Source organism: Nothobranchius furzeri, chromosome 18, assembly GCF_043380555.1.
Source record: "Nothobranchius furzeri strain GRZ-AD chromosome 18, NfurGRZ-RIMD1, whole genome shotgun sequence".
NCBI lineage: Eukaryota > Metazoa > Chordata > Actinopteri > Cyprinodontiformes > Nothobranchiidae > Nothobranchius > Nothobranchius furzeri.
Window position 1 is genome coordinate 7,353,250 of NC_091758.1, and position 14,288 is coordinate 7,367,537.

At 40.9% G+C, this 14,288-nt stretch overlaps 1 protein-coding gene across 3 annotated transcripts in view; it reads left to right on the forward strand.

Annotated features, from left to right (window-relative positions):
* The window catches only part of LOC107391662 (neuronal PAS domain-containing protein 3), a 388,161-nt gene that overhangs the window by 73,678 nt on the left and 300,195 nt on the right, over nucleotides 1-14,288 (forward strand). The window lies entirely within an intron of this gene.

The following is a 14,288-nucleotide window of genomic DNA, read 5'->3' on the forward strand; positions in this document are numbered from 1 at the left end:
GCCATTGTAATATACAACAACTCTTTGATGACTTGATTATTCTTTTTATTCTGAGCTACTACAGCAATCAGTTTCCCTCTGGGATTAATAAAGTATTTTTGAATTGAAATTGAATTTGAATTTCTAAGATATTTGGATTAAAACGATGCTTATAACAACTTGAATATCTAGATTGTAACAACACATATCTGATCTACCTACAGTTCCTTTTTACAGACATGCATCGCCGTGCCTCCAGACTACAATCACAAACATCAAGGTCACTAAAATAGAGTTTTTAAAATAAAATACATATTTGATTTCATTGTGAAATATTTTATTTTATATGATCAACAGATTTTTTGTTGAAATAAACAAAGTATTTGCTTTTGATAGAGAATGTTTAAATCTTAGGTAGATAGAAGGCATTAATGGGTCTCATCTGTCCTAATAGAAGAAACGCCTCCAAACCCTTAGATCTGATTGGTCGATTGTTTTCTGGTTTCTTGATTTCAAACGTGAGTTAATTATTGAACAGGATGAGAACAGGATGTGTGTCACTATTTCTATAATCATGTTGGCTGGATGTAATGCTCACATATCTGCTTTTTGGTGAAATTCAGGGTCTGTGGTTCTATTTATGGGGAAATTATTTAAAAACAAGTGGGACTAGTATAAAGACAAATACTTAGTGTATCAGTTGGAGTTTTTGGGCTTCATGTTGGTATAAACGTTTATCTGCAGCTCTAACACACACCTAAATACACACGACAAATGGAATGAGCTGGTGCCGGGGGTTCTCTTCACCTACCAGCACTTTGTTCAGGTTTGCTGCAAAAGCAACGTGGTCAGCAAACAGCAACTGAGACACAGTAATGAAGCATTCCTGCAGCATCATTATCAACAGGACGGCTCGATGAGTGTGTGTTTGAAGAAGTGAGTGGTGTTTGGGAGCTGAAGCATCTCATCCTCTCTATGTTCACTCTGGATGAGAAGGATCTGCATGAGGCTGGGTCTGTCAGTCTATAAATGAGTGTGTGTAGTACCCAAAAATGTTTGTGTCTATGTGGAAGAGTGTGTGTGTGTGGATGTGCGCTTTGGTGTTCGTGTCCAAGCGAGAGTGTGTAGTGAGCTGCCAGGGGATCGGTGTGAACATGTGTGTGACACAACAGATAGAGGTAGCGGGTGAAAATGTCCAAGGAATTTTGAGAAAGGAAAGGATGATGGCAATAATAATAATAATAATAATAATAATAATAATAATAATAATAATAATAATAAGCAGTACCAACGATGTACAAGATTCTCACAAGTATTATCACAGAGAGAACATACACCTTCCTCGACAACAACAACATGCTACCACCAGAACAAAAAGGCTGTAAGAGAGGTAGTTATGGAAGCAAAGAACAACTCCTGATCAACAAGATGATACTGGAAGACAGCAAGGGGAAGAAGAAAAACCTGAGTACAGCATGGATAGACTACAGGAAAGCCTTCGACAGCGTACCACACTCATGGATCATCAAAGTAATGGAACTTCATAGAATCTCACCAACTCTCATTACCTTCATGAAGACAAGTATGGACTCATGGAGGACCACTATGATGCTCACTTATGACGAAAGATCCATCAAGACAAGACCAATAAAAGTGAGGTGTGGTATCTTTCAAGGAGACTCACTTTCACCTCTCCTTTTCTGTCTATGTCTAGCCCCACTCAGCACCATGCTAAACAACAGTGAACATGGCTATGAGGTTCAAGGCAAGAAGATCAACCACCTTTTTTACATGGATGATCTGAAGACCTATTCCAAAAATGATAACCAACAAGAGGGACTACTGCAAATAGTCAAGCTCTTCAGTGATGACATCTGCATGCAATTTGGACTTGACAAATGTGCAAAGGCTACATTCAAAAAAGGAAAACTCACATCAACATCAAACATACAATTGGACCAAGAGACTGTCATAATGGAGCTCATTCAAGAGGATACATACAAATATCTTGGGGTCAATGAAGGAGATGGAATACAACATGCTACCATGAAAGAAAAAGTAAAAAAAGAGTACTACAGAAGAGTTAGGCTTGTTATCAAGAGTGAACTCAATGCTGCAAATAAGATCAAAGCTATCAACATTTTTGCTGTTCCAACGGTTACATACAGTTTTAATATCATCAACTGGCAACTTAAAGAAGTAAAGAAACTAGACACCAAGACCAGAAAATTGCTGACTTCTGAAAGAATGCACCACCCAAAAGCGGATGTTGAAAGAATGTATCTACCAAGACAGATTGGAGGCAGAGGACTTACACAACTTGAGATGGCTTACAAAACAACAACAATGGTATTGAAAACCTACCTTGAAACAACAGACGATGCCCTACTGATCCTCGTTTGTCAACATGAAGCTCGAAAGAAGCTCTACTCTGTTACAAAAGAAGCTATAAGATATGCACAGGAACTAAACATCCCAGAGGTGGCAAGAAAAGAGAAAGAAACAGTGACAAGCTTTGCCAAGAGGACCAGAAGGGAGGCAAAGAAATGGGCACAAAAAAGGATGAGAGAAACATGGGAGGAAAAACCAATGCATGGACAATACCCCTTGAGAGTAAAAAAAGCTGATGTAGAACAAGATCATACTCATCAGTGGCTACGCAGTGCAGGACTGAAGGCAGAAACTGAAGGATTGTTGATAGCAGCACAAGACCAGAGCCTGTCAACGAGATCATACCACCACAAGATCATTAAAGACGGAACAGACCCCATGTGTAGAATGTGCCGCCAATATGAAGAAACCATTGACCACATTGTCTCAGGCTGCCCCACTCTAGCCAGAACTGAGTACATCCACAGACACGACAGGGCAGCAAGCTATATCCACTGGGAGATCTGCAAACATTTCCATCTACCAGCTGCAGATAAGTGGTATGACCACCAACCACCAACAGTGACTGAAAACAGCAACATCACAGTGTTGTGGGACATGCCAATCAACACAGACAGAGAAATCATGGCCAACAGACCAGACATAATCATCAAAAACAAAGAAGACAAGACCTGCCTCATGATTGATATGACCATCCCATCTGAAAAAAATGTCACCACCAAGGAGCTTGAAAAGCTATCAAAGTACAAGGACCTGGAAACAGAAGTCACAAGAATGTGGGGGATGAAGACAACAACACTACCCGTCGTAGTGGGTGCACTTGGCCTCATCAAGAAGGGACTGGAAAAGAGAACAAAACAGATTCCTGGAAACCCAACAGTCCAAGAAATCCAGAATATTGTTCTTCTCGGAAGTGGCCACATCATCAGAAGGACGCTTTCCATAAACTAACCCTGAAACTGCCTTAGAAGCATGGATTGATTCTTGCACTTCAGTGAAAGCGTACAAATATACAAAAAAAATATAATAATAATAATAATTTCATTTAATTAAAAAAATATCTCAGACCATAAAAATCATCGGTCTGCAGCTCACTGACCATTTTCAGCTTTAAAACACAAACAAGACTATAAAGCGATCAATAAACTCTATTTTTTAATTTGATTATTTTTGTAGTTTATCTTCCATTCACTATGAGGTCCTTAATCCTTCTGCCTGATGCCCATCCCTCATTATTTTTTATTTCTGAGTGTTTTACTTTTTGTAAATAAACTTGGATTTTAGTTTGAATCTATTTACCATCTGGAGTTTACAACCGAATCAAATGATGTTCTTAGTCCAAACACCATAAAGTATTCAATCATAAGACGTTCTTCACACCCTGGTTAAAACTGACAGTGTGTAATTTTTACCATTAATCTCTGAAAATATTTATCAAAATGTTGTTAACAATGAATTAAATGATACCCAGTTGTTGAAAACTATTAGTGGTTTCATAACAGACCCAGTCCATGTATTTTAGACCAGAGTTTTATGGTTATACGTGTCTGGGCGACTCCATACTAGATGAAATGTTTCCTTCTACGGGAGCCTGTGAGGAAAAAAACCTGTTTACTGATTTGTAACAAGCGGCTCCATTCATAAACGCTGGTGTTCTACACATGTACCTATGTGATGAAAGAGAGTCTGACGTGCTTCACGCTCTGTGGGATTTTTGACCCTCATGGCCATCCGTTGGTAAGGCCTTACTCACACCAAAAATAATGCTTGCTTGCAATGATTTAGGTATGTACTGCCCCCTATCGCCAGGAAAAGTACACACCGTTACTTTAAGTAATGAAGTGTGTTGTCCTTAAAACGGTTTTCTTTTTAATTGAAATGAGACAAAACATCTCCCTCAGAACATTCAGCATACATTTTTAGACTTTAACATGATTGTGAAAAAATCAAATGAAATATTTGAAACTGCATGGAAAGGTTCTAATGCTGGCCATGATGTCCTCAGAATCCCAGTAATGCACAAAACAGCAACAAAGAACATAAACAGATTACATTACTGTGAAACATCAGAGAGCAGAACCCATCTCTCAGAGTGCAGCTGCACCAGACATCTCCTCCTGTGTCCAGATGTGGACGTTCTACCTTCATAACCGTCATGCAACAGCTGGAACAGTGACAGACTTCTGTCACTTGGTGCTTTATTTCATGTTCAGTAACTCTCGGTCAGAGACCTTCACCAGGAACTGTGGAGGTTCACACCACAAACCTCCGCAGTTCCTGATGAAGGTCTCTGACCGAAAGCTCGACCAATAAGCTCCTACATCGCAGACTGAAGTGTGCGGATACTCGTTTTGTTTATTGCACTTTTTGATCCAGCACCTTTCCCAGACGAGCGGGGACTCCTTCTACTCATGTTCAGTAACACTGAACCTGCTGTTGCACAGTTACCTGCCAGACTGGATTACTTGTTAAATTATGCAGAAATTATTCACTAAAACATCATACTTGTGCACATTTCATAATCCTAGGCTGACTTTATGTTTAGGTCACCACCAGTATTCTATTTATTTTAGCTCTCTCGTAAACAGATGTGTCCATCCACAAAGAGCTGATGAGAAAGTGGCCGTTAGAATCAAGTAGCTACGCAGTTTTATTCCTATTTATACGGTCAGATTTCATCATGCATTAAAGTCAAGAAAAACCATGTTTTATCATTATTTCTGAGTATGATCGATCACCGAGTTTTTCATGCAGGCTGAACATGAGAATAGTCTCCTACACTTCAAACATAAAAGCACATAATCAGACAGTCAAACATAATGAAGGTGTGGTGGGTGTGAGGGGTGGGGATCGCCTGCAGTAGCTTCTGGTAGAAAACAGACGGCGAAACTCTAGGATTAGAAAATCGTGACAGATCTACGTCACCCTGTCACTTACATTCATGGACTCACCCATCTGGACTCACGACGGGGAAGGCTGTTGTTGGTTTAGCGTCCAGGAAACAGCCGAGAACGTCTCTGCTAGTAGAAGCTCACCGTTAGCACTAGCAACTCCACCACACAGCAGAACTTCTTCAGGCTTGTGTTATTTGTGGAGATAAAACATCAACGTTGCAAAAATAAAAAAGTCAGTTGTAGATGTACATTTCTGTTATCCAGTCAGAAAATAAGAGTCCAAATCCTGCTGTCCTCCGCTCAGCTCAGACGTGGCTCAGTTCTAGCTTATGCAACAGGCACGTCTGAGATTCTCCTTGTTAGGGATAACTGTCTAACGAAAGATGAAAATGATGAAATAAGTTCATCAAAATGAAAGGGCAGCTTTGTATTCATTCTCTGAAGAAGGAACAAAGCATCAGATGCAGAAGTCTACTGTTGACCAGTGGTCTCTAGATGTTGTTATGGTGTTTTTCAGCTTGCTGTCTGGCAGTAACACATGAAGTGAGAATGTCATAGTCAGGAAGTCAGGCCGAGGCAGTCTCACCTCCAGATGAGTGTGGTGAGGCCTGCTGGAGACCCTCTGTCTCTTACGTTTACGCTCTTGTTTACCGCGTCCTGCTGGGATTTCTGACAGAGCAGAAGTGAGTGGAAATAGAGATTCTATTGTTTTTCTTTTGCCTCCTGCTTCTTTCACTCGTCCGTTCTCTGTTCATTTCCCCAACAAGCTGTCTCATCATATCAAGTAAGCCCAACTGCAGCAGCATACCAGACACCACTGACCACACTGATCTTTAACACAGAACTATTCAAACTTTGGACTGAACCATTTATGCATTTGCATTGCATGTCTTTGGTGCATCTTTTTATATTTTGTGTGTTTCAGTTTTGGTTGTGTGGCAGCACTGATGCAGTAAGAAGGTTGCAGGTTTGAATCCTGGCTGCAGCCTTTATGCATGGGGTGAGCATGTTATCCCCAGGCTTGTGCTGGTTTCTTCCCACAGAGCAGAAACAGGCATGTTGGGTTAAATGGCAACTCTGACTTGTTCCCATGTGTGAATGGCTGAGTGTCTCTGTGTGCCCCTCTGATGGGCTGGAGACCTGTCCAGGGTGTCCAAAGCCTCACACCTGGGGAGTGCTAGACAGTTCTCCGGGACCCTTGTGGGGATAAAATGGTTCAATGAGTGAGTGAGTGAGTGAGTGAGTGAGTGAGTGAGTGAGTGAGTGAGTGTCATGTTTTTTCTTCATTCTCCACGCCTCCACATCGCCCCATACTTCTCTCTCTCAAAATGTCCAAATAACCTTTTCCTCAGACATGAGGAGTGCTTGATTCCTCTTATCGTGCTGGGGACATGCCCCCACTCAGGGCTGTTGAGGTGCATAGCAACGTGTCTCATCAGAGTCGATGTGGACAGCTCAAACAAGGCTGTCTCACAGAAGCATCCCCCTTCAGGTTCTTTTCACATCCGAGGTGGCGTGTGCTGCACTCGCCACAACAACACGACAGGAGAGTGGAAACAGATGCTGGGCTGTATCGTAACCAGGAAATGTTTCCAGCTAGCAAACTGAATGCAGCTTGTGTCTTAGTGTCTGTTAGTTTGTTTAGAGTCTCTGTGAGTGTGTGTGTACTTGTCTATACATCAAAGTGAGGACCAATGAAAAACATGTCACCCATGAACCGAGGACATTATTAGTGATGTGAGGACAATTTGCCGTGTCCTTACTTTAGTACAACGTTACAGAGCTCCACTCGTTGGAGCGGGGTGCACATGCTACAGCAGCACACACACTTAGAGAAAAGAAAGAAGATAAGCCTTTAGTGTAAGCTTCAAACAATAAAAACAACACATGAAAAGGAAACTTGTGTTTTCAGAACGATGCAGCTTAAGGGACACAGACATACTAATGGTCATCCGGTATTGAACATATACTTAGTACTGCATTGATGTTATTGTGTACCAGGGTGATGCCAGTACCAGTTAAACTGTGGAGTTACACATTCTCACTGCAGCGGGGATGAATGGCCTAGGGTTGGGGTTAGAAATAGACTGGTTAGGGTTAGGGTTAGGGTTAGGGTTAGGCATAAACCAGCCACTAAAATAAACGTAAATCAATGACAGTCTTCGTAAAAAAATGCAAGATAAGAATGTGTGTGTTTGTGTGTGTGTGTGTGTTTGTGTGTGTGTGTGTGTGTGTGTGTGTGTGTGTGTGTGTGTGTGTGTGTGTGTGTGTGTGTGTGTGTGTGTGTGTGTGTTTGTGTGTGCGTGTGTGCGTGTGTGTGTGTGTGTGAGGGAGGGGTGAAGCTATGTTACACCTCTTCCACACTGATTACCGAACAGATGCGGTGAAGTTTCTGTCCGGCTTTTCTACAGAATGCCATTTACGCCGACTTCAGTTCATGAGTGCAAGGTCGGCAGAACATTCCTCCACAAGAGCACAAAATTGTTAGAACTTTGACATACTAATGTTTAAAGGTAGGGTTCGAATTAAAGGGGAGCTAGGGGGAGCCTGGCTCCCCAGAAAGGGTAATGAGCTACCATGGGGCCCTCAAGTGACCTTCCCAGGGGGAGCATAAAAAAAACTCAAGATAAAACCCTAACCCTAACCCTGGCCCACCTCCCAGGGTATAACGGAGGTGATCAGAAAAAAAGACGACCCTCTCCATGCTCTTACGAATTCTAGCAGGGCTCCCCCTGTAGGACTGTGTAATCTGGACCCTGTTTAAAGGTACACTTAAAGATAACATGTACTATCATACTCTGTGAACTGAAATACCATCATTAATAATAATTAAAAAAACAGGAGAAAACAGGTAACACAGGTTTTATTCTATGTCTCACCTTTTGTCTGGCTCGTTTGATTTTTTTATACTTCATGAAAATCCGCATGCGGCGTGCGGAGAAAATAGACTCCATGCGACAACGTTCCGGAGCTCGTCATAGATCCACAATGCACCTCAGCCTGTGTGGATGCTCTGTGCTTTAGCCGTATGGAGCCTGGACCAAATCCGCTGTGTACTCGGTGTGGATGAGGGACCTTACAGAGGCGGTGTGTGTCAGTGGACAGGTACAGGGGAAGTGAGAAAGAGGTTTTAAGTTACAGGAACCAGAAGTTTAAATACAGTAAGAGCACTTTTTCGGTTGTATTAAATAACATTTAGGAAGTAGCTTTTTTATTGGGATGATCTATAATGGTTTTATGTTTTACGTTTGTGAAACAGAATTTGATTTTTTGCATCCTTCTGTCCTATGGACAGCACCGCCCAGCTGAGCTGCGTCTTCCAGCAGCCCGGTTGCATCGTCCTCTTTGTCAGCGGTAAACTAAAAAGAGAGAAGCTGAAGCTTTGCCCTTCATCACACTTATCCTTACGACTGTGCCTCTCTCTAATAGAACTTCATCCATTTCAAATGACAGAATCCATTATAGCTGCATGCGCCGTTCTGCAGCGCAAGTGTTGCATGCTCGGGATTTATTTTAGTTATTTGCTGATAATGTGTGCAGAATAAACCGAGGCTCTTTTTTCATTCACATGCTTTTCTTGAGGAAGGATAATAAATGTAAGACACTTCATGAAATGTTCAAATTAAACTTTAAAAAAGTACCAGTGTGAGGGATGGCGTTTGTACGACAGTGGTCCATTTTGGAGCAATCTAAATCTCTGAGCTTTACAGAGGCGGGTGCTGGATCTTTTTTTAGAAAACTACTTTGAAAACTTTGCAACCACCTGAATAAAAGGGACAAAGATGTGCTAATATAAGTACTTATTTCTGCAGTTTCATCTGCTTTAGTCACAAAAACCTTTTCATGGGCTTTAGTTGTGCCTCTGAAAGCAGGTTTATTTGTTTAAGTTTTAAATAAGAGCTTCCATAAGGCTCTAAGGTCTTTGTGTTTGTCACATCAGAAAAACGTGTCCTATTTATAAAGTAGTGTTTTATTTGTTGTTGTATTTTCTAGTTTCATTGCTGCAAACCGCATCAACACAGCCTTGTTTGTTTTTGGCTCATTAATCAAACTCATCTGGTTTCTATCAAGATGTAGATGTTAGATTATTTTGGAAATCTAACCTGGATGCTAATGGCATTAGACACAAGCACTATAGTTCTGGGAAGCAAATGATGCAATCCTTTATTATTACACATTTTATGTAAAAACTTAACATTCAGCCTGTTGTGCCTGAATGTTATGTTGTGATTGTTGTGAAATCAAATGAACAATGCTCTTGTTTTTATTGCTCCATGCTTAGGTGTCTATCATGGTGTTTCTTTACTAAGGTTAGCATAGTAGTGAAACACTTTTTTTGAAATACTACTAACTATGGAACACCAAAGTGTTCAAAATTTGGCTCCCCGATGCCGGCCTTGAAGGATTGAATTTAGAACTCCCATGAAGATGGATACAGATGAATGATCCATCCCCTCCCTCACATGGGACTGTGAACTCCTTGGATCATCATGACACTTTTCAGAAGTAAGACTTAAGCTTGGTTTATGCTTGACGCATTCACTTTCCGCTTGGTGATGCGGCTTGCGGATGGAACGCGTAAGACACATTTGATCCTGTAGCTCCCACAACACTTTAACCTTGAAGAAGTGTTCCGCGCTGATATATTTCAATACCGATGCTCAGTTTTTCAGGGAGCTACAGGTTACATTTACAACATGGCATTCCAGCATTTTTTAACAGTGTCCTCGTCTTTTCCGACAGTGCGAGCTATTTCTCTCCAAGAATTATTAACAGCATGTTGATCACGGTGATCTCTGAGAGCTGAATTATACAAATGTCTGTATTTACGAACCTCTGCCATACTAGTTCTTGCCAGTCCGCCATGTTTTTCCGCGTCCGACCGTCCGCATGGTTAGAAAATTTCCTAGGTGCGCGGTGCAGAAATTTTGGGCTGTGCGGAGGCGCGGTGGAGGGGCGTGGTTGTTAAAATGGCGCAATTTCGCCACGCGGAGCCGTGCGAACCTCGCAGACGCGTCAAGCATAAACCCACCTTTAGTCTGTCAGTCAAGACAGACAGGATGGAGGCAGTTTGTGATAGGCTTCTCATTCAGTCAGACATAAACAATCACACACAAAGTTTCAAATTAGGCGTAAAGGTGCAATACACCCATGCACACACTAATCAGCTGGCGTCTGACTAGCCAATATCCAGAAAAGCTAAACGATGTTTTCAAATTGACCAATGGTTCTGCAGCAACCAAGACATTGTGTGTGGAAAACACACTAATATGATTTCAAAGGTGACTTTGTGAAAAGGACGTTGTGTAATTAAAAATTGAAAGAACTGAATAGAAATGCCTCAAAATGTTGCATTATTGGAGAAAAATGACCTCATCGATACAATTTCATCTTAATAATTTTAATAGAAGAATAAAAAATATTTTCTAATATTGAACTTAGAGTTTTACACAACCTTGTGGTGTTTCAGAATTTCATTGTCGGATTACATGATTTTCTAGTGTTCATGTATGCAGATACAGATTTTAGAATGTAATATTTATTCCAGTGATTTGAAACACTTTTGAGTGCCATGACTATGATGAGTAAATCCCTTATGTTGAAAGTCCTACCACTGTCAAGCCAAAGGACAAGGCTGTTTATTGACCCTTAATTTGGACAATATATGAAAAATTTCAGCTTAACTTTGAGAAACTAAAAATGTGTTTATGGCTCAACGAAAGCTAGCAGGTTTACTAGCATTGTACAACACATGTGCTTGTTGCACACGTGTTCCTCTCGCTATCGGCTCCTCTGCTGCATCAGCACCGTTTGGACTTGTGAATGCCTGATTGTGCTGCTCAAACTAAAGATGGACACAAAGTTACAGACGGAGAAAGAAATGTTTTCATCTACGTGAGCTGCAGCTTTTTACCAATGAAAGACAAAGTTATTCCTTCTCTGGAGAATTCATGTTCAGGATCACATTTCTAAATTGGGGAGGGCTCTCAGACCTTAATTTTTTTAATGGTCACTTTTTTAAAGTTAATTAAATCTAACAAAAAAAACCTTGGTCGCTGTTGTGATCAGCTGGGTGTGCACTGGTTTAAATGCTCCATAAGAGGATTTTGTAAAGGCATTCATGTGGGTTAGCTTAATGAACCCGAGCCCTTGTTGTCAAGGTAAGCGTGCAGCTGAAAGTGGGACGCAAACACCATCGGCTCTCAGGAGACGGTATGTATTTATGGTAAATGTGTGTCACAAACGATGCAGCGCTTTAGAAATCAGACACTTCCTGCCACTGAAGGAATTTACACACAGGAGCAGATTTTCCTCCAGATGCAACATGACACCTTATTTAAACGTAGAGTCCAGCGGGTCAGAACAGGGTGGAAGGGCTTCAAGTCGTCTCTTCTCAGATCACTGATCATTTTGGTCAATTTCATGAAAAGTACCAATATTTTTTTAAATTAGAAAAATATGCATTTGTTTTTTTTTCTAATATATTTATTTGAATGTGGTGAATATTCTGGTTTTTAGTCACGTTTTTATTTGGAAATTTATCGTTAGACTATTTCCCAAAATCACTTTCACATTTGTAAATAAGTCACCTGATTCCATGTGAAAGGATTCTTATTTACCACGAGGGCCTACATTTATCAGAAACACACACACGTTGTTTCAAATGAGCCTGAATCAGCCGATTCAACAGTGTATTTGTTTGTTTTAGGAAGTTATTTGTTGATGCAAACATTAGCTACGTTCACATGTGCCAGACATCATGCTGAAGTTGCACACATGTGCAGTGGGCATTATTATTATTATTATTATTATTATTATTATTATTATTATTATTATTATCATCATTATTATCATCATCATCATCATCATCATCATTATTATTATTATTATTATTACCCCAACAATATAACTGGATGTCAGCCAGAATGATGGTCGGACAAAACCACCCGTCTCAATCAGAGGAAATGTCATTCCATTCGGCTCGTATCGGATCAGAAGGTTGGGTGTTTGTTCTGGTATATGTGCTCATGTAAACGTAGCTACAGCTTAGTCTTTAAACTAATGTGAGTTTCCTGCTGCAGTAGAGTATGACTCCTACCGAACCCCTCATGCTGCCTGGCTGTATCACAGGAGGTCTGACCTGGAAGTATTTTAACACTCTCAGAAACGAATGAAGAGGTTACTGCAAATACCAGTGCAGGAGCAAGTGTGTGTGTGTGTGTGTGTGTGTGTGTGTGTGTGTGTGTGTGTGTGTGTGTGTGTATTCCCAGACAATGTCCTGGTAGCCAATTTGTAATATATAGTCAGCCTTGAAAAATGGCTCGGATTTCCCCTTTGCTGTCTGCAATTTCGGTCCCAGCAATACCGATCGTGCCGCCGCCCACCACAACCATTTCAGCCTGACTGAGTGTGTTTTGATTGGGGGTGTTTACAAGTGTGTGTGTTGGTACACAGATCAGTGACTCGGTTTATGCGAGGGTTATTGAGTTTCTGCTGCTGCATCTACCTGGACGGGGAGGCGTTTGACACCTGTTTGAAGTTTGTTGTATAATCAGAGAAACTCAGCAAACGAAGGAACATTGTTACGGATGGGTTCATTTTTCTTGTACTTTGTTTTTTATTTCCTCCTCAGCAAATACAGTTTATTATACCTGCATCAAAAGACCACATCTTAAAAAAGTAATACGATTTTGGACTTTTACCCTGGTGAAAAGCTGCTGTAGCCATGCATTCAGAATAAGTTCTGCTGGTGGTGACCCTACTTCACCCCATGACAACTAAAACAGTGACCGGCTCTCCTCAGAAAACCAATGTAGCTAATGTTCTGCAAGCTGCCACCTTTTCACATATTCTTCTATCTGTGATCCTCCTTTCTGCCTCTCAGTCTATTTCACCTCCTTCGGCCTACAGCTTTTCTTCTCTGGTTTTTTTTATCATCCTGGCCTTTTTCTCAGCATGAAAAATCCATACTGACATGGGTTTAGACAGCCTGTCTTTGGTGGGAGTGTAAGATTTGAATAATTCTCCGTGAATAGACGGTCAGTCTGGGCAGGCTTTTGGGTTTGTAGTCGACTGTGTCGCATTGCCTCCCTGTCCAATCCCAGACGACACTGTTTAACTTTAAAATGACTGAGATCAATAAAATACAACTTTACCTGCTTTCTTGACCAGTTAAACAGGTAGACGCTGTTTAGCTGACTAGCTTTCTGATTTCCAGCAGGCTAAACAAAGGGTTTCAGTTGAAGCCGTATGAGGACTTTCATTCAAAGACAAAGATAAAATAACGTGTTCAGCGTTACATTCTTGGATGAACTTGGTGAAAAATATTTGAATCTTTAACGTTTTTTACCCACAAGTAGTTCAAGTCAAATCTTTACAGCCTCTTGGAGTCACAAGTGTTGGTGATTAAAGGTTAAGGTTTTCTATAATAATGTTCACACCAACCAAAGGTTTTACAGACAGGGTTTCCTCTGTGGGACCAGACAGAGAACAGCTGTTTTCTTGGAAATGTCACCTGATCTAAACTTTTTCTATTTCATCAAATTCATATTTATTTTACAAATCTTACATTTTATGGATTTCTGGTTCCTACAGAGTAGTCTCACCTTTGTGTTTGTATGGTTTAGTTGTCTTAATTCATTTGATTTGTCTCAGAAGCTTTACTTGAATTCACAGAAGAATGATGTTGATCACTGTTAGAACAGGACGTTCAGTGAGAAACCATTTTTACTTGTTCTTTTGAAAATGATCCTTCACTCTGAGTTTAACACGCAGGATGAACGTAAAAAGCCTCCCACACGTATTTTCTGCATTAGCTTCTGACTGACAGGTCTACGTCACGCCGCCACTAACATTCATGGATGGACTCACCCATGTGGACTCACCACGGGGAAGCGGCTGCTGGTTTAGTCCAGGAAACAGCAGAGATGTTGGTTTGTAAACGTTCCAGGCACACAGACATTTCAGTGTTTCAACCCTCCTAGCTGAAGCGAGCAACATCAACAGTCTGCAGGGAGAAAGATG